Source organism: Schistocerca cancellata, chromosome 3 (genome assembly GCF_023864275.1).
Source record: "Schistocerca cancellata isolate TAMUIC-IGC-003103 chromosome 3, iqSchCanc2.1, whole genome shotgun sequence".
NCBI lineage: Eukaryota > Metazoa > Arthropoda > Insecta > Orthoptera > Acrididae > Schistocerca > Schistocerca cancellata.
The window spans coordinates 631,097,053-631,119,317 of record NC_064628.1 but is presented as its reverse complement, the minus strand read 5'-3'; the positions used below and the strand labels follow the sequence as shown (position 1 = coordinate 631,119,317).

The window sequence follows — 22,265 nt, the reverse complement described above, 5'->3', positions numbered from 1 at the left end:
AAGTAGAGACTTGATACTGCACATGCACATTCAAGGAATCAATTATGTGATCTCAAAACATCTAATATTTTACTGAGTTGATGTAATGTTACCAATATAAATGGCAAACGTTTTGCACTGCAAGATAAGGCAATACCCAATCATGGCCACTATAATGTTTGGCTAACTTTGAAAAGGAGATGAAAGTACAGCAAATTTCTTTTCTTACCTACATGTACATATATTAAATTCAGAAACTGAAATTTCTTTTCAGTACCATGACAATGATGATGTTTACACTGTTCAACAGTGTAAGTCAGTCAGTCACTGCCATGTGTATCCTAACCTGTAAGCTGGATCAGTAGAACCAATAAGCAATTTTTTGTTCCTTTAAAGTGCTGTTTTAACTTTAGTACAAAGATTAAAATATCATTGTCGAAAAGTGCACCTTAAACTGTACATTACATCAGCATTACCAAAAAGCGAGTCACACCAGTTTTGTACTAGTGCTGAAAGATTACTCACAGACAATATTTTGTTTCTTTAAAGTGATATGTTAGTGGTGGAACAATGACTGAAATATTGTCACATCAAATGCATTTTAACCTCTGACTTAGATCAGTAGCACCAGTAAGCTAGTCATGTTTGTTTTGTAACATTGTAGCATTGAATCTTAGAGCCTATTGTACTCTGCAATGAGTGGGGTACGAAGATCAAGCTTTACTTTTTGCCAGCGACAACACTGTTAAGCAGCCCTCTCTGCCACACAATACTGGTATGAAGCATGCACTGCATGCAATATCTGTATGAAGCACATGCTACCACATAATATTTGTATATACTATACCTGCTACATTTCAAAGGCTGTAAAATATAAACACGTCTGTGTGCTTGGATATGATTTGTACAGATGTAAGCGGTATCACAATTTTCAGCACAATATATTTATCTTCCATATAAATAAATGGCTTAATAAGTATTCTAGATCTGGATTCAAATTATATTAATTAATAGACATCATCACACCTTTTCATTAAAGCAGAAAGCTATCAGGCGCTACAATCTGATGATTTTCCTTTTTTCTTCATGTACACCTATGGCAACTTTATGATCAAGTTTGTACCCACAATGACACACCAGCTTAGATACTTATGCGTTAATTGGATCTGGAAGGGATTAAACCACAGCAATATACTAATCAATTTTTAAATGATGAAAAGAAGAATTAGTCCATTCAGTACATAATTAAATAAGATGGAACGCTTATTTTAACTCTGGAGTATGCACAATACACCTCCACATATCCGGAGGGGATAGGCCTTACCCTCTGGGGATGTGTACCACAGTTGTATACGACTGCTTTAGTTCAACTAATGTAAGTACTACAGATTGGTTTCACTCAAAGGAATGACTGGTTAGCTCAGTCAACTGAAAAACTGAATGGTGGTTCCAGGTGAAGAATGAATACATGGTTCAACCAACAGTGAAACTATGGACTGGTTTCACTCGAAAATTATGGATAAATGATTCTGTCAATATGCAAAACTAATACAGACTGTGCTGACTGTTTCCATTTGGCTACTCAGCAGACTGGTTTCACTCTAAAGAAATGAATAAACAATAATTCTATAAAGAATAATTCACCAATACACACAACTACAACCTACTGAATCAATTTTTTCACTTGTTTCCAGAATGGTTTCACTCAAAAGAATGAATCAATAATTCAACCAATACACAGAACCAGAAATGAATAGGTCAATTGTTTTCCAACAATAGACTGAATAGATTGTTTTCATTTGGTTATTCCCATCACTATAGGCTACCTGCCAAGCAGTCCTATTGTATGGCATCTGTGCACAAGTTCTGCACAAGCATGAGCCACGTGCCCACCCCTGCACATGGGAGCTCAGCTGCAGCATATGCGCACATATGCTGCTGCCAGGCTCCCTGGCTGTCCTCAAGCGAGCTGTTTTCTCACCCCAGTGCACCAATGACTGCTGTCTCCCAGCTGCCTGAAAGCTGGCACTTGAGCTGGAAAGACTTGCAATAGACAGTCTGATGGCCTAGCTATAGGTTTCTCCTCTTGTTTAAATACTGCCTGAATTTTTTTTGGAATATTTTACATATGTTTTCTTACAGAAAGAACCACTGAGTTGCAAAATGAACTACAGGATCACGAATGTAAATGATGTGTTATGTTTATAGACTGGTACAACAAGACAAAATTTATTCTAACAAAATTTGAAGTCCCAACATAAAATAATTCAGTTCTCCATGGAGCTGGGACGTGGTTCTATAAACGTCTTGAGCCTCAATACAGATATTAGCATGAAGAAACATTTATTTGAAATTTACCGACAAACAACAGCTACCCATACTGTAATATCTACACACTACTACCTGCATACAAAATACTTGTAAACATGTCACTTTCAATTCTATGGTACAGTTCTGTTATCTGAATCTGCCTCTCAAACTCAATTATAGATTATCAAACTTGTCACTTTCAGTAATGACTATAGCTTTGGCCTGGTTGATAATATTCTATGAACAAAGAAAATATATAAAATTACACCACTTCTGTAAGTTGGCCAACAGGAACCAGTCAGTAACTACAAAAACTGGTGCACTATCCAATTTGTTGGTAAAATATATGAGCCTTGCAAAACATTGAAGTCTTTCAACTAAAGAGCTATGTTTTAAAGTACAGCTTAGCTAAATTATTACTCAATAGTTAAGACAAAATGGACCTCTAGCACACAGTGGCATTTACAAATGCGCAGTGGAAAAGTATACATTTACCAGTCAGTCATAGCTGTGGCAATTATTAGGATACGAGAGAAGCTGGGAAAGATTCTACCTTGCAGAAAATGTTTTAATAGAAAACCACTCATACAATGTGGATTGTGACATTTTACATACTTTTAAGAAAAAGTGATATTACTGGAAACACTCGAAATCAATGAACACATGACACACAATGCCAGCTTAGTTTTAAATCACTAAACACAATTTCATTTTCCCATGTTGAATTAAGTTCAGGTATGCAACTGTTACATTACAATAATAATTCTGACTTTCTTTTTCAATTTTTGTTAAATCTGATTATTTCTACACAACATAAAAACTTAAGCTTTCACTTTTTTAAAAATATGATATTTCTGTGTAAAAGAAGAGGATGCATCCTTTCCTTTGTAAACACACTGTAGCTCATCATTTTATGTTATATTTTGAAAGCTCCCGAGGAATACTTCTATGAATCTGGATTGGGGGGAGTAATACTGAGTGGGAATAGTTCGAAGAAGATTCATTCATATTCAAGTAAGCTGCTGTCTGCTACAATTTCTCATCACCGATACTGCTGCTAGGAATACTGCTGCTGCAGTTACAATTTAGTTCTGATTAATTGTCTTCATCTTGTTTTTTAACAGGTGAATCTCATGGCAAACCAGTACAAAGACAGGTTTCCAAGATTTGTTCAGAGAAGACAAAACAATCTACTGACTAAGCAAGCAGGAAAGAAACAAGGTGGTTTTGCCCTGACTGCAACGTACACCTCTCTGCATGCCACAGTACTTCAAACTTTTCTGTGCATAGGTCAATTACAGGCGAAGTTGCTCCAGAACTCGCCTTGCAATTTCTTTAAGTGTAATTATACCCCAGATCATGTAAGAAACAGATCAACTGAGTGTTTGCTCTGGCAGGCAACCCTCAACAGGAAACAGCACCAATGACTAGATATTGTTCTATTCAGTAAAGTGAGTGACAACCTTGTGTGAAGGCAAGAATCCCCAAGTGCTGCCCACAGACTAATGGCTGTGAAGTACAGCTGTTTACCTCTTTTCTGAGAAAGCATCACTAATGGATCAGGTCATCATGCAGAGTGCCTGTATGTATATTATCTGTGGAAGGAGCAGACATACCAGCCCTGGACTAAAAGTGTTCAGATTTCCCAGTTTCTGAAAGTGGATTTTAAATTCAGGTGAATTATATATCACTTACGAGTAAAAAATAAAAACATATGGATAACAAAGATTATCGCATAATGTGATAACATTTAGGAGCAATACTTGAATTGTCATCTTGCACTTGAAAAAAGCTCTATTGACGAAATTGCTATAGTGCAATAAACAAATAATATAACTTACAGTCAAATGGCGGCAATGATTTCATTTAAAAAGTATATAACAACTGTGGTCTTTAGCCACGGAAAAATTCGCATATGATATTTCCACGTTCTAAAGCCTGGTGCATACTGGAACAAAAGGAAGACAACATGATTGAACTTGTGTAAAGCCTCGTCCACACACCAGCGAAAGTAAGTGAACACAAATGAATGAGCATTCGCAGACAATTCTCTGGTGTTCACTAGCATTCGTTTGTACCTGTGGACAAGTATCCACACTAGATGGATGGAAGGAGAACATGAGAGAATGAGCACAGGTGCCAACCCTACTGATGTTGCATATTTTTTCCTTCAGTAATAATCCTCACACAGGTTTCACACGATAACAGCACTAGTTATAATTACAATGTAAATCTTTGATGCTGAGATAGGATTATTCTGCCTGGTGTTTTTGATGAAGGAATCTAAATGGAGTAGGACAATAGATATGCAAGTGTCTGAATTTTTACGTAACTGTGAAATGCTTTGAGGTAGTGCACTTAAAACTAAATTGCAGCTATAGCCTCCTTTAGCAGTATTCCAAAGCTTTACACACATTTTGGTTGATGTCTTTCATTGCCTCCTCATTATAGTTGAGGAGGAAATTTAAAAGCAGAGCATTAATTACCAACAATGAACTTCAAATCCTTAAGAACAGAAGACTACTTTTTGTGATGCTAGTGCTGGAGTGGAGAGAACACCAGTTTCCTTCCACTAGAAACTAAGCACTGAAGGAGGAGGAGGAGGATATTAGTGTTTAACGTCCTGTTGACAACGAGGTCATTAGAGACGGAGCGTAAGCTCGGGTGAGGGAAGGATGGGGAAGGAAATCGGCCATGCCGTTTCAAAGGAACCATCCCGGCATTTGCCTGAAGCGATTTAGGGAAATCACGGAAAACCTAAATCAGGATGGCCGGAGACGGGATTGAACCGTCGTCCTATCTAAGCACTGAAGGGAAAGCAGCATTACAGACAGGGTATGTTTCACTTATGAAGCAAGTAATGTCATGCAGAAGAAGAGATTAAGAGGTACGTGTTTCTGAACTTTTTGAAAAATGTCAGTTGCATGGTGGATAGTGGGTGACCTCTGAATCAAACTTGACAAAGTTGTTTGCTCACACCCACGTATCTGTTGCACATGAGAGAATGGAGCCAGCAGTATTTTCATTCACTTAGTATTAACCAGGCTCAAAATATTCTTGTGGTAGAGACAACATTCCCAGAACTGAAAAACTGAAATGTAATCTAGAACAGTCTCTTGAACGTGGTACTAACTTATGTAATGATCTGAAAATCAAAGTATTTAAATTAGTCCAACAAAGCTTGAAAATAAAGAACTCCATTAGCAAATGCCTGATAAAAAAATTCCTTTTTATGAAGCTAATGCTGTTTGAGCTACTATAGTTATTAATGAAATATAAATACATATTTCGCATTTTTCTGTTATACAGTTATTGTTGCAGGCAATGTCAAATTGCTGGATATGGATCCAGGAAAGCTGCACAATAGACGCCTGTGTTATGCTCATATTGAAGAGCGACCATTCATGAACAGCAGGAAAGAACAGCTTACACACACAGCAGTTTCCCTAAAATTTACTTCTGATACTGGTTCGAACAGCAGTGTGTGAGGGATCAAGTGATATGACTAATCTGCCATCACCTGAACTGAAAGTGAGTACACCAAGAAAAGCATATAGTGCAGCTAGTTGTCTTCTGGCAGAAACAAATGTAACACCACAAAAGTGTGAAGCATTTCCAGACGTGAAAGAAATCACAGAAATGCCTCAGAGACAAATTAAATAAAACTCTGTGTTGGGCATGATGACAATATTCCAAGGTAGCAAAAACTGAAACAGGAAAATCCAAAATATGAACAGATCTTTATAAAACAAATCTTCCTACTTGTCAAAAATTAAGGGTAGATTACTGCATGGTAGCAGCTCACATAATAATGACCATGTGTTCAACAGTTGCCGTTTCCCTTCTCATTATTCCAGGGCACTGGCTGCAATGCAGTGCACTTATTTTTATCATTAAAGGTATCTACAGTAATTTGGAAACTGCCTGTTTCACACTCTTTGTCTAATTATGACATGAAACAGGAGGACTTATTGCATCTTACAGGAACTAATTATTTTATTGCAAAATGCAAACTTTGAACAGAAATTGGTTGGTTGTGATCAGGGAGCTAGTAATCAAAGCATGCTCAAACATTTACAGAAATATATTACTTCAGTGCAAAAGGGACAGTAAATGTTTGCTATTTATGATGTTCCAGATTTATTTGAAAGCATACAAAACAATCTTCTTAGTGGCAACTTCACTTTCAACAATTCTGTTGTTTCATTTGATGACAGAATGTCACTAAAACTCACTGACAGTAAATTACAACCTGATTTATTAAAGAAAATGAATGTGAAAATGGCAGTACTAGTTCTCAGCCACTCTGTTGCTGCTGCTATGAGAACATGTATAGCAGCTAAGGAATTGCAGAACAATACGGTTCAAAACACAGCTTGCTTTACAGAATTTATGAACAATCTGTTTGACATGTTGGTTAGCAGTATGGAGTTTTCCCCAAATCCACATAGATGTGCAGTATCAGAACAATGTCCAGTAGTAATAGCAACTATAGAAAGGGCAAAAGGAGTTGTAAATACTGTGCATAAAACTGACAGGCAGGCAAAATAACAATGCCGCCAGCATTATAGGCTTGATACAGATTATTAATGCTATTGCCAAGTTTTTTTAAAGAGGAACAAACTGTTGGCATTAAGTTTTTACTGACTGGGAGGTTGAATCAAGATGCTTTAGAGAATTTATTTTCAGTGTACTGTCAGAAAGGTAGTTACAACCAGATCCCAACAGTAAGAACACTACGGTGCTCATTCTGAAGCAGCATTATTAATTCACTAATGAAACCTGACACTTCAAACTGTGAGAGTGACACTGACTAGATGCTCTTACTGAACAACGGTGATTTCGAAATGTGAAAATCCCTAACACTCCTGGTTCCTCTATGGATGGAGGAGACAAAAAAAAGATCGTTTACAAATTTGGTAAAACAATTTGTGTTTTGAGCTGAATTGTTCTGCAATTCCTTAGTTGCTATACATGTTCCCAGTGGCATCACGGTGAAGAATATCTGTCTTCCTCTTAGAAAGATATTTCTTCTGAACAGTGTTCAGTAGCATATTTTTCTGGCCACTTAGCACATAAATGTATCCAAAAGTATGGTTACTTGAGATGCAGAGAGACAATTATTGGTAGCAGTGAGCTTCAAGAGGAGAGAGCATTATTTATTCTAAATAAATGTTACACAACTGGCAATTATAAAAATGAAAACAATTTTTGACAATATAATGTAATTATGCCTAATTATAACCTCCTTTTACATGTGTTTGCCACCGCTAGGTGAATAGAGCTTTTATCTATCCAATTACATAATAACTGGCAATTAAGAGAGACTTGTCAGATGGGCTCAGAACTCCAGCTATTGAGTTCAGTTATGTTATTGAGATGTCTTTGCAGGCACAGGAGTCATATTTTGTACAGTTTAATTATAACACAAATATAAAGTTTAGGGAACTTAACTATGTGAAATCCGCACTTGAAAAATTTCACTGGTTGAATGACGAAGAATGTAAAGAGTGTAGACGTTTTATTTTATATCATCTTGCTAAATGCAAATTATATTGCAGTTGCAGAACTATGTTCAGAGATAAGTTTTGTAAAACTCTCTCACAACTTAAGGTGCTAAAATATATAGTTTATTTGCATTTTGTTAAAATGACAAATAAAAAATAGTGTTACACTGCACTAATCGGTTTCATTGTATTTCCTTCATCACTCCACTTCATTTAACAAAAAGCAGAACTGTTCTGTTTGTGACAATAGAAGACGTACTAAAAGTACACTGAAGACATTTACAGTCTCATAATTTACTTTTTTTGGCTAATACAATTCTTGCAGACATAGTTGTTTGGTGAATAGAGAAAATGACAGTCATTTACAACTAACTGTATTCAGATGCAAAATATAAATGTGGTTAACAACAACTACAGAAATACTTACAACGGAAGCCAAAACTGATTTTTAAGTTCGTTTACCATCTCAGTGTGAAAAGTATACTGTCATTGCAATTCAGCTAATCACTCTGCATCCACTATGCAAAACAGAGGATTATGTCTGTAATGTCAGCACATGATACCCAACGGTACATGAGTTGTATTTATGACAGGAATTGTGCTTGAATCATTACTTGATTTACTTAAGGCCAAGAACACAAAACAGTTAGTACAAAGGTGGCCGCTTGGGGTGCCAAGCTACGAGAGGGGTCAGAAGTGCAAGATTTGTGTACACTTAGTAGCAAAAAGTGACACAGGTGAAATGTATGCGGGAAAGGGGAAGTGGGGGTGGGGGGTGGGGGGGAGCAAATGTGGTCAGTCGCTTGTGCAGATAAAAGGTCCTCAGATCAGCCCTGCTTCTACACCTATTATTTATCAATTATTATTATTATCTTCTTTCCTTTCTCAGACCTTAGGTCTGGTTAAAAATGGAAAGTGACGCGGACCTTGATCAAGCGTGACTTCCTTTTAACTGTACGGTATATGTTATATTGCATTTAGGAACTTTCAGGTGATTGAACATGTATCAATAATTACGGATTTCTGTAGTTGTATATATAAGTTTGGATGTAGCTGTATTGCATTGATGTACTGGTGTATTGTGTGGTATGACTCCTGTTGTTGATAGTATAATCGGTATAATGTCAACTTTATCCTGATGCCACATGTCCTTGACTTCCTCAGCCAGTTGGATGTATTTTTCAATTTTTTCTCCTGTTTTCTTTTGTATATTTGTTGTATTGGGTATGGATATTTCGATTAGTTGTGTTAATTTCTTCTTTTCATTGGTGAGTATGATGTCAGGTTTGTTATGTGGTGTTGTTTTATCTGTTATAATGGTTCTGTTCCAGTATAATTTGTATTCATCATTCTCCAGTACATTTTGTGGTGCATACTTGTATGTGGGAATGTGTTGTTTTATAAGTTTATGTTGTAAGGCAAGCTGTTGGTGTATTATTTTTGCTACATTGTCATGTCTTCTGGGGTATTCTGTATTTGCTAGTATTGTACATCCGCTTGTGATGTGATCTACTGTTTCTATTTGTTGTTTGCAAAGTCTGCATTTATCTGTTGTGGTATTGGGATCTTTAATAATATGCTTGCTGTAATATCTGGTGGGTGTTTATTGTTTGATCCTGTATTGCAATCATGAATCCTTCCGTCTCACTGTATATATTGCCTTTTCTTAGCCATGTGTTGGATGCGTCTTGATCGATGTGTGGCTGTGTTAGATGATACGGGTGATTATTATTATTATTATTATTATTATTTGAATGCAGTAAAATCTGTGAGTTTTTTTTGTACATAATCATTTTAATGTCAGGCACGAGCAGTTGGATGCAAAAAAAACAAAGTAAATAGAACACTAATGGGTGCCTGTATACTTGGTCCATCCACGATGGTGTAACACTGCAACTCACGGGTGAAAGATTATATTCAGAGAAATTTATCTGTACTGTTGGTAGGCAGGAATGAGAAAGAATCACTATGATCATATTTGCAAGGGATTAACAACCGTAAGGAACAAAGCAGGAAACAAATGATTGAGGCAACTGTCGCCAAATTTTCTATAGGACATCAAACTCAAAACCAATTGGCTTCTGCTTGATAACTATTGTTTATTTATAGCTATATTCATGCAAGATATGTAACATTTGAAAGGAAATGCACTGATTAAATTCAAAGACGTTGAGAAGAATGTGAGAGTTTCTTAGAGATATATCTGCATGTGGAGATTTTTTTACTACCATAATCCATATCAAATGCTCTGCAGAATAGAGAGCATGGAGGATGATGACCATGTAAGCTACATGACTGCATAAATCTGATAGTTTATCAGGAAGCTTTTATGGCTAAACAACTTGCGTCCACACACTAAATCACAAGAAATGTTTATCACTGTTGGTTTCCTGTCATTTCATTTATTTATTCCGCTTATAAGAGGTATCCCTACAGTAGAAATAAATTTCATTAGTAGAACAGTAGGAGCTAATCTGTGACCTCCGGCTGCAGTCAGCTGTGGACATGCAGCACTCTGGCCTTCTGCCAATTGGCAACAAACATAGCCTGTGATCCTGCCTTCAGACACTTCACCGAGGAAATAGCATTGTCAATTCTGTGATAGGCCAATGAGCATTACAGCTTTGCCTGCAATATCTGTTGTCTGATGAAAAAACTATATTTTGTTGCCTATTCTGCCATAACATGTCAATATGTTTATTATGTGATCAGGGCTTTTACTTTATGTCACCATTTATATAAAATTTGTAATATTTTAGAGACTCGTCTTTTTAGTAAGTATTACCCTTTGAGGTATATCAACCACAACTGTTAAAGTAACATTTTAAGTAAATGACTGATTTTCTGGGCCAAAAAATTTCTGAGTGACTGGAGCTGAGTGTTAAATCACATAAACTACGTTCCAGTTCTGTTTATGATAAATATGTTAATCACAAACAAATGAAAAATGAAAACCAACTGTTGTTAATAAATCATATGTAGTGAGAAATTTCATGAATATAAGAATGAATTAAAAGAACTACATTTCTTTTGAAGGAGAATTGGTTGTGAGTTAGCATGAAGTGAGTAAGGTGTATGAGGTACTGGGTTTGGAGTCTGAAGGATGATGGGAAAAGTAGTGTTCAATAGTGGTAAGACCACAGCATGGGGGATGTTGGTGTATAAAAGGGTGGCACAAACAGTGAAGAGTAAGTATCCAGGAGGTAAAGGGATGGGGATGGTGGAGAGTCACTGAAAGAAGTGGTTGGTATCTTTCATGTGGGTGGCTAGATTAAGGGCACTTGGTTGGAGATGTTGGTCAACAGAAGATGGAATTCTTTTAGTGTTTGCACTAAAACTAGCCACAATGGGGCATCCAGGATTGTTGGATTTATGGCTTTTTGGAAGCAAGTAGAAAGTGGGTGTGCAAGGTGTCATATCGGTGAGGAGGGAAATGGATTCAGGGGAGAGGTTCTGGGAAGGGCCTAAGGCTTTGAGCAGGGGTTGGAGGTTGTGTTGGACATCTGGGATGGGATCACTCTTGCAGCATTTATAGGTGAAGAAAGCAGGTAATTAGCAGATCCTTCTGGCAGTTAGTCACTGTGATTCATAACAACAGTGGTGAAACTTTTTTCTGCTGGTAGTATGACTAGGTCAGGGTTTGTTATGAGGTTGTGTATGGCTATTTTTTCTCCTTCTGAAAGGTTGGTGTTCTGAGGAAGGGACCTGGAGGAGGATGTTGAGGCCAAATTGGAGGTAAGGAATTCCTGGAAGGTGACCAGAGGGTGGTTAAGTTGGAGACAGGAAGGATCACCACTGGATGGTGGTATGGACTGAGTGAGGCAAAGTACGATGTTGGAATTCGGGTGGTTTGATTGAGAGATTGGCGGGAAAGAAGTGATTCCATAGCAAGGATTGGAAGAAGGAGGGGGGGGGGGGTCTTTGACAAGTCCAGCATGGTTAAATTTGGGTGTAAGGCTAAAGCTGAGGTCTTTGGATAGGACTAAACTTCTGTGGAACTGAGGTTTTGGTGGAAAGGTTAACAGGAATATTACAGGAATATTTTGGCCCTAGATTTGGTGGAGTGTTGGTAGGGAGTTTTGGGGGTTGTAGCAAGTTGAAAAGGTCAGCTAGGCAGAGTTAGGTGCTGTGAGGGATGGAGGAGGAGGAACACTGTGAGTATAATCGGGGTTGGATTAGTGGTGCACCAAGGTGACAGTAGGATGTCTGCAGGCTGGATAACTTATGGAGGTGGTGTCTGTAATGCTCCTCCAGATGCTGGAGAGCAAGGGATTTGATTTCAGAGGTGTAATGTATGAAGCAGGGATTACTCATTAGCAGTAGCTTGTGGAGTGTGCAGAGGTGGTTCTGGGATGCCTGTGCCATAGAAGTATGTTTTTGTAGTACCAGGTTTGTGAGGACCAGCAACTAACAGCGTCTGGAAAGGTGAAGGTCATTGTGAAAGGAGGGGTGGAGCCAGAGAAAGGAATATTTAGGGTTTGGCTGTAAAGCAGGGGGGATTTGGCCAGGGAAAGAGATACTTGCTTGAACTGGTTGCAGTAATATGGGACAAGGGTCCACTGTGACAGGGATGGAATAGGGGAAACAGGAATGATGCTGAAATGGGCAAAAGAATGTGTTAGATGGTTGTAAGGGAAACTGGATAAGAGAAAAAATATGTGTAAGAAATACGTAAAGACAAGCAAAAACATGAATAGGTCCACAAAAATACGCACAGATAGATGAAGATATCCACAAATACATAAAAGTATTCAAAAATGTGTGAGGCTCCATGAAAATATGTAACAATGTACACAAATATGTTATGAACATATAGAAATGGGGGGAAAAGGAATGGATGAGGTATGGGTGTACGTGTGCGTTGCGCTAAGGTACAAGAGAGGGAAGGGTATGGGTTAGATCTAGGATCAAAAGTTCGTGTGGCACAGGCAGGTGTGGAAAATAACACTCTAAATTACATCATGATGAGGGATGAAGTGGCATTCAATAGCAATAAATATAATTAAACAATGGAAACTCCAGGTAGGAATATCAATAATATAGGAAAAGATGGATTGATAGTTATCGCAAAGAAGACACACTACGTTGCAGACAGGCATGATTAAAAGACCATTACATAAAGCTTTTGACCATGGCCTTTGTCGGCAAAAGAGAAACACACCCCTTTCATACACACAAGCAAGCATATATCACGCATGGACAATCACCAACACCAGTATCTCGGGCCAGAATGCAATCATCATGTGGGGTGCAAGCAGAAATCTGAAGAGGGTGGGGAAGGGGAAGGGATAGTAGTGTATGGGTGGGGAGAGACAAATGCTGTCTGGCAGAGTGTGCAAGGACCAGAATGCCAACAAATTCAGTGTCAGTAGGTTGTGGGGCAGGCGGGTGGGGAAGAAAGGAGTGAGAAAGGAGAGGAGAGGAGCAGAGAAAGATGGGCAGATATATTTATTGGCGGACGGCAGCAAATGGAGAGGGTGGGATATGAGAGGTGGGGGGGGGGGGGGGGGGGAGGGGAGATATGGCAAATTGGGTGGAAACAGTTGGGTGTGGACACAGTACGTTATTGTACTTTGAGACCAGGATTAATTACAGGAATAGAGAATTCTTTGTGCATATTTTTATGTATTTGTGCATATTTATGTTTATTTGTCAAGTTCTCTGCATTTGTTTTATGTGTCTTTTCTCTTATCTGGTTCCTCTCACAACCATCAACACCTACTTGGCTCATTTCTTCATCATCCCTGTTTCTTTTACACCATCCCTGCCACAGTAGACCCCTGTTCCATCTTTCTGCACCAGTTCAGAAAAGTATCCCTTTCCCTGGCTTAACCCCCATCACACATCCTATTTCTTAAATGTTGCCTAAACCATGGAACTCCCCTTCCTCCCCCCCCCCCCCCCCCACCACAATGGCCCAACCATAAAAATTCCTTTCTCTTTACCCCACCCCTCCCTTCACAATGACCTTCATCTTTTCAGATTCTGCCGTCCCTGGCCTTCATAAACATAGAACTACAAAAATGCATCTTCATGGCACAGTCGTTCCGGAACCACCTCTGTTCCCTCCGCAAGATACTGCTAATGTGCAATCCCTGCATTATACATATCACAGCCCTGAAAGCGAATCCCTTGCACTCCAGCACCTGGAGGAGCTGTACGGATATCACCTCCATAAGTTTTCCAACCTGTTGATATCCTCCTGCTGCCTTGTAGCACCATTATCCAACCCATATCCAAGTGTTCCTCCTCCTCCATCCCTCATAGCACCTAACTCTGCCTAGCTGGCCTTTTCAACTTGCCACAACCCTAAAAACTCCCTACCAACACTCCACCAAATCTAGGGCCAAAATATTCCTGTAATATTCTTGTTAACCTTTCCACCAAAACCTCAGTTCCACAGAAGTTTAGTCCTATCCAAAGACCTCAGCTTTAGCCTTACACCCAAATTTAACCATGCTGGACTTGTCAAAGACCCCCCACCCTCCTTCTTCCAATCCTTGCTATGGAATCACTTCTTTCCCGCCAATCTCTCAATCAAACCACCCGAATTCCAACATCGTACTTTGCCTCACTCAGTCCATACCACCATCCAATCCCCTGTTCCTCCTCAAGCCAATGTGCCACCTTCCTAGATGTTGACCTCCTCCTCTTTGATGGCTCCTTCTCCACCTCTGTCCACATTAAACCCACTAACCATGAACACTACCTGTATTTTGACGGTAGTTATCCCTTTCACACCCAAAAATCCTTACCCTACAGCCTGTCCGCCTGTGGATGTTGTATCTGCAATGACAAAAACTCTCCTGACCAGTATGCTGAGGGTCTCACCAAGGCCTTCACTGGCCCTGTCAGCAAACAGATCATCTGTGCCATTTCTCATCACACATCCAATCCTCAAACCCCCCCTCCCCCCAAGAACCAGTCACAAAGGAGTGTCCCCTTTGTCACCCAACACCACTCCCAGACTGGAATGACAGAACCACATCATTCATCATCAGGGCTTTGATTACCTATCATTGTGCCCTGAAATGAGGGGACACACCTCACGACATCCGTCCCATCCCTCCTAAAGTGGTGGGCTGTCACCCACCCACCTTCACAATATCCTAGTCCATCCCTATGCTACTCCCAATCGCATCCCTTTGCCACAGGAATCATTACTCAGTGGAAGATACAGGTGCAAGACATGTCCAATCTAACCACCCAACACTTCGTATTCCAGTCCTGTCACAGGCTTATCCTACCCCATCAAGAGCTGGGCCAGCTGTGTATGCAGTCATGTCATATACCAGTTTTGTGGCAATCACTGCATAGCTTTTTATATTGGTATAACAATCTAGGAGCTGTCCAGCAGGGTGAATGTTCACTGCCAGATCATGAAAATATCATTAGTGAACCAGAACCACACTAGGGTTTCAGTGTTTTGGGAGGCTAAGAAGCCTCCTCTAAATGGCCCATGAACAGGCTGGCATAGGAGGGCCCCCAAAGTCAAGAGCAAAGTAGCCTACCTGTGGCACAACACACAGTGTGACATAACATGCTTGATTTCAATGGTTGTTTCACTATCCAAGCCATTTGTATCCTCCCCTTCACCACTAGCTTTACTGAACTTCACAGATGGAAGTTATCCTTACAACAAAGTCTCTGATCCCATATCTATCCCAGCCTGAACATACGGTAACATGCTGTCACCACACCCTCCACCAACAGTTACCATCCTCTCTGTTGGATCGCCTCCTACTCATTCTTGTCTCCCACACTCTTTGTTTGCCACCATTTGCCAACGCACACTTCGATCTTTCCCAGCTCCTCTCCTTTTTGCTCCGTTTTCCCCCACCTTCTTACCCCATAACCTCCTGAGGCTGTGCCTGTTGGCATTCTAGTCCCTGCACATTCTGCCAAATTACACTCTTCTCCCTTCCACTCATACAATGCTATCCCTTCCCCTTCTCTGCCCCCTTCAGGCTGCTGCTTCCATTCCACATGATAGCTGCATTCTGGTCCAAGCTGCTGGAGTTGAAGGTCATGTGCACATGAGGTGTGCTTGCTTGTGTGAATGAATGGTGTGTGTTTCTCTTTCTTTTTCTGATGAAGGCTGTGGCTGAAATCTCATGTGTTAATGTATTTTATTTGTGCCTGTCTGCAACTAAAAGTCTCATCTTTACAGTAAGTAGCAATCTATCTTTTCCTACATTCGTGATGTATGTCATAGAGGGATCAGTAAAAAAGCCAAAGAAAAATTTGGAGAAGGAATTAAAGTTCAGGTAGAAAAATAAAAAAACTAATGACATTGTAATTCTGTCACAGACAAGTAATGTGACAGCCTCCTCTAACATTACTTCAGTACTACAACAGTAGTTGTCGATACCGGTATTATTTTTCGAATTTTGAAAAGGTTACCTCAGTTGCTTTTCTGAGAATCTGCATATAATTTTATACACGGTATGTTCTATTTCAAGCTAAAACTTATAAAAAGGAATTATTTTATAAAATATTTTAGTTTCAATGTTATAATCGATAGGTACTAGTTCTGAAAGTTATGATAATTAAAATAAATAATGTAATGAAAACTAGTAGGAATTCATTTGTTAAGGAAAGATGTAAACCCTTTGGAGTATTGTTTTTTCCGCACAGTGTGAGAGTTGTAAGCTGGCCTGTGATGCGATCAGATTTATTTTTGTATAATAGGTGTGAACAATGTAATTTTGTCTTTGTTAATGTGAAAAATCAAAATACTATATGATATACTATAATTTAAGAAAGTCAGTGGAAAATATATTTACATACAAAATTCTGCAACAACAATCTTCCAGTTTATCTAGTTCAACTAACTGTGAGGACCTGATGTTAAATTTTCAACTTCAAGAATCAGACCCCCTACACACGAAGAACCTGAGCTATCTCAACATGCCAAGCAAAGTAAACTTGAAAGTTTATTGTAATCTTTGCTCCTCTTAAATCTTCATAAAATACTGCTTATTAATTACTTGGACTGGGCATTATTTAATGTGGACGTTTAGATGGAAGAAGCAAAGAGAGGGGGGATTATAGGCAGGAAAGGACTTGGAAGTGCAGCTGAACGGAATGGTCAATGAGGATAGAAGAATGACATTAACAAAACCAAAATAATGGTAAAGGACTGTAGTCGAATTAAATCAGACGATCAGAGGGAATTAGATTACAAAACGAGATTCTAAAGGTAGTAGGTGAGTTTTGCTATATGGGCTGTAAAATAGCTCATGATGGTTGAAGTAGAGGGGATATAAAATCTAGATTGACAATGGCAAGGAAAGTGATTCTGAAATAAAGAAATCTGTTAACAAAAAATATAAATTTAAGTGTTAGGAAGCCTTTTCTGAAGGTATTTGCTTGGAATGTAGCATGGTATGGAAGTGAAATGTGGACACTAAACAATTCAGTCAAGAAGGTAACAGAATCTTTTAAAATGTGATACTACAGAAGAATGCTGAAGATTAGATAGGCTGATCACATAAATAATAAGGAGGCACTGAATAGAATTTGGGAGAAAAGAAATATGTCACTTAGCTTGACTAAAAGAAGGGATCAGTCAATAGGATACATTCCGAAACATCAAGGAATCATCAGCTTAAAATTTGAAGGAAGTGTGAGAGGGGAGAGAGGGTGGATGGGTGGGAGGGGGTGGGATGTAATAATTACAGAGGGAGGGTAGGAGATAAGTACAGAAGCAAGTTCACATGGATGTGGGTTGCAGTGGTTATTCGGAGATAAAGCAGCTTGTACAGGACGAAGAGCCGCATAATCCAGTCCTCAGACTGGAGACCACAACAACGAGTAGAAAATGTAGTTGAGATGGAAGGCAAGAATTCAGTAGCAGGCAAACAAAGGGAAGGGAAAACAGTAGGTGAATGTGGACTGGGGGGAAAAGAACAAAAAGGGTAGCAACCTGGTACAATTTTGCAGACAGCAGTATATAAACATTGCTAACACTTTGTTTAAGAATTATGGAAGGAGGTTACGTTTGTGGAAAAGAGCTGGAGACACTGGAAGGTTTCTGATAGATTATATAATGGTGACAGAGAGATTTTGAACTGCAAAATTTATCCAGAGGCACATGTGGACTCTGAGATTGCTGAGAGTTTCAAAGGAATCACTGAGCAATGACTGGGTGAAAATAGGGGAGAAGCATGCAACAGAAGATGGATTAGTAGCTTTCAGAGATGAAATGATCAAATAAGGAAAAAGGCAAGGTCCAGCAACAATACTTGGGCAACACATGAGATGTTGAATATATAAAATTATGAAATACAGTTGCTGGTCAATACCTGCCTTTTAAAGAAATGTTGGTACTGACAATAGACATGTATAAAATTACACACATTATCCTAGTTTTTGGAACAAACAGTTCCTTCCTTTGGGAGGAGAGAGGATGGATGAGGAAGGTTAATAAAGGTTACTCAGACCCAAAAATGAGGGAGACCTACCTGTAGTGAGCATGTGAGGAATACTTGTAGTGACTGAATGACACAGACACAACTTACAACACATGAACCACCCTCACTGTTTCATTAAAGCCAGTATCTCTCTTTCTTATCAGACTTCTTGCAGCATCACAAATTATGAATGGTGACAATGCTGTCTTTTTGGCCTGAATGATGAGAGGCAAACATTCATATTTCAACATTTTAATATATTTCCGATATTTATGTAAAAGTGTTGTTTCTTCAATTCATGAGAAACTGAAGGGTATTGTAACAATGCAGTACATTTGCAGCAAACCTTCACAATGCCAGACAATGCAGTAGTTTAATTGAAGAGCAGCAATTACGATAAGCTGGCCCCATTTTATCAATATATTTTATCAACATATTTTATTAGACCAGTGAAATCATCATTGTTTGTAAGCAATTTGTTAGTACTGTACTTGTCTGTCTATCGAAAGATACAGTTTGTATTTTGTATTCCACTTATGCTAATCACTTGGTGACAACAATTTTCTGTAAAGAGAATCTGAATACACTGAAATGCAAGACATGCCTGTTGTAGGAAAAGCATTGTGTGTGGGGGCGGGGTCACCATTCCTTATTTTCTGAAGAAATTTATTTATCTTTTGAAACAGAGGACTACCTACTGTTATTAAGCTCCCAACTCGAGATCCATATACTTGAGTCTCAAGGGGAGAAAGAGTTACAAAGAGACATAAAAAATAGCCTTGGTGATGAACAGCTCTACTTCCTGCGACACTTTAGCCTCATTTTCCCAACTCAAATCCAATGTCTTCCTTGATATTAAACTCCATCTCATTGAAACTCATATCCAAAAGTCAATCCTTTTTAAACCAATCAAAAAGCAATAACACCTCAACTTCAAAAGCTGCCACATCAACTGCTCCTTCTCTACAGTACAACTACAGCAAATGTATCTGCTCCACACCAAATCTCTCAACGTCTATACCAACCTCCCTCAGGCTTTGTTCTTGCACACCTATCCTAAAACCAAAGGAAAAGAAAGCAAGAGTAGGGTTTAATGCCCTGTTGATGAAAATGTGATTGGAAATTATTAGCTCTGACTGGGGATGGATAGAGAATAAAATTTCCCATGTTGTTTCAAAGAAACCAGTCCGGCATTCAGCTTAAGTGATTTCGGGGAAATTGGGGAGAACCAAAGTGAGAAGAGATGGAGAAGCTTTTCCCTCACCTCTGACTAACACAGTCTCTCTTCATCTTCTTCTTCTTCTTCTTCTTCTTTAAAAAAAAAGAGTTACACTGGCATCAAATGTTTCAATACATTACCTTGCAAAGGATATCACTCACTCAAATGAAGGCCTTTACCTGATACCCTTCCCTCACCACCCATTGTCGCCTTCTGCTACCCTCTAACCTCTTTAACATCCTTGTCAAGCCATATGATGTTCCCAGGCTAATATCCAACCAAGTTCCTACTCATACCATGTTTTTTATTGTAAAACTGTCCCATATATCCACCCCCTATCACTTATGCCAGTGATATCATCAAATCCTACACCATCAAAGGCATAGCAACATACGAAACATCCTTGTCGTTTATCAGTAAATGTGTATCCACTGCATTTCTTTATACCATACTAGACCAAATATAAGCTGCACTTTTTCTTAAAAATTTGGTCACATAAATTAGGGCATGTCGTATCTGTACAACACTACAAATACTACATTTATTTTGTATCAAAGAAACTTCAACTGCAGTGACTGTCCCATAAATTCAAATAACCAAGTAATAGTGTTTAGAAATTAATCAATGTACATACGGCAAAAAAATATATAACTGTCTTTAATTATTGGCATTTCACTTAGGTGGTGATTATTTCTGTGTCCACAGTTCTGTTATTTTACATGACAGGGCAGGCACATTTTTTTCCGTAATTAAAGAGGAAATTTTATTTTCACCAATGAATAACATCAATAGAAAATCATCAACAAACTTCAGAACTCAGCACAGTTATGACGCAAACTTAAAATCCACAGATTTTTGTAATTTGAAGAGCCATCTAATAGAGAAGCCGACAAAATGTGTGACATGGATGAATCTAACGCGTGGCATCTGACTGCATTGGAGTATAAACTGGAAACTGATGTTTCATCAAAGAACCATGTATGTGGCACAAAGCTGGAAAATATCGTGAGAGTTCTTTCCTTTACACAAGATTAGAGGAAATGCAAGGTACCTAACTCACGACAAAGAATTCAAGTAAAAGCTTTGGAAATTGCGAAGAACATACGTCAGACAGTATTTGGGGATATCAGATTGTGATGCAGATTTATGCACAGAAGTTGTCCCACTATTTGAAGAAGTAGTTTATTAGCACAAAGACTACTAAAATATTTTACCAAGACTCTCAACAACTTCCAGTGGCATGTAATGTTATACTCATACCCTCTACACCAGATTGGCATCCCTCCTTTTGGACATGCCAAGCAACAAGACAGTGGACTTCAAGGGGGCAAAAAGTGTCACATTAAGAACAACTGAAAAAAAAAATAATAATAATTACTTCGATATTACCAGTTAATGCAGAGGAAGGAAAGCTGCTGCCTATTGCCACTCTGAAGCATATATATTTGCCTAAAGCATATTTTTCTGAAGGTTTAGTGACTTGTGCTCAAGAAAAAGGCTGGATGACAACTGAATTAATAATGGACTAGCTAGCTGTTTGGAATCATAGGTCTGGCACACTGCTCAGCAAGAAGTTACGCTAATGTTGTACACATTTCAGGTGACCTTATACCCGAAATGAAGAATGAAGCCGTTGCATCAGAGGCAGACCTACTCATTATACCTGGAGGTATGACTTCTAAACTGCAGGTGCTTGATATCACAACAATGCCAACTGAAAGATCATTTCCAAAAACATTATTTGATTAGCTTTTACAAGGGGGTCATGCTCTCACTCCATCTGGTAATACTGAAAAGCCATCTGTCAACCTTATGTGTAAGTGCATTCTTCATGGCACAAAACATCACCAGAGTCTATAATCAAAATGTTGAAGAAGAGCTCTGTAGTGGTAGTGAGGGCAACATATTTTGGGGGCAGAGTGATGAAAATTCAGACAGAGGTGAAACAAATATTGGTATTGAAGTGAGTAGTGACATATGCCCAGGCAGTGACTAGCAGGATGGTATTGCGAGTAACTTATCTACATTATAACATAAAAAATGTAATTAAGAATCACCATATTGTGAACAGTTTTTGTAAATATGTAATGTGACAAATTTCTTCCCCCCTCCCCCCCCCCCCTTTAAAAAAATTCTTTTGGCTGCAGCTTATATCTGAGCCAATACAGTATATGGCAAACTGAGTGCATAAACAGATACAAAAGAACTGCCTGCCTTAGGTACAAATAACCTGTTACTGTGCATGCTCTCCCATGTGACTCAATGGACATGAGTGCCTGCTACACCAGATGGACCATTTCAGTCCTCCCATCCACCCAACACTAGTATCCCTGAATTCTGGAGATAGGAACTTGCTCTCCAACATACTGTTGCATCCTGCAACCCTCCTTGAAAACATCTACATTTTCTCCTTTCCATCTGTTTTTTTAAAAAACATCCTTATCTACTGTACTTTTTACATTTTTTCCTTTATCCTTCTCTCCCCCTCTCATATATCTCTCTTCTCCCCCTTCTTATCACCTACCTCCTCCTTGGTATTAATTTCACTATCCATTCCATTTATCATTTCTCTTCCTCTCAGTCCATCTTTATTTCTCACTCTTTCTCCTACCAACTCAGGAATGAAGCTGGAACAGTGATTACCAACATACTTTTTCACCTCCCACACTCTCAGATGGCTCCTCTTTCATGTCTGTCTCATCTCATTCTCGCAACTGGTGGCCCACTCTCAACTTAGGTGCTAAGTAACTTGCTGCTCCTCCTCAACCCTATACCTTTTTCCTCTCTGTGGAAGAAACTAACAGGTCTGAAAGCTTGGAATTGTTATTTCACTTT

General features: G+C 38.9%; 1 protein-coding gene across 1 annotated transcript in view; it reads right to left on the bottom strand.

Annotated features, from left to right (window-relative positions):
- The window catches only part of LOC126175558 (85/88 kDa calcium-independent phospholipase A2-like), a 170,271-nt gene that overhangs the window by 21,893 nt on the left and 126,113 nt on the right, over window positions 1-22,265 (bottom strand). The gene's annotated exons all lie outside the window — the stretch shown is intronic.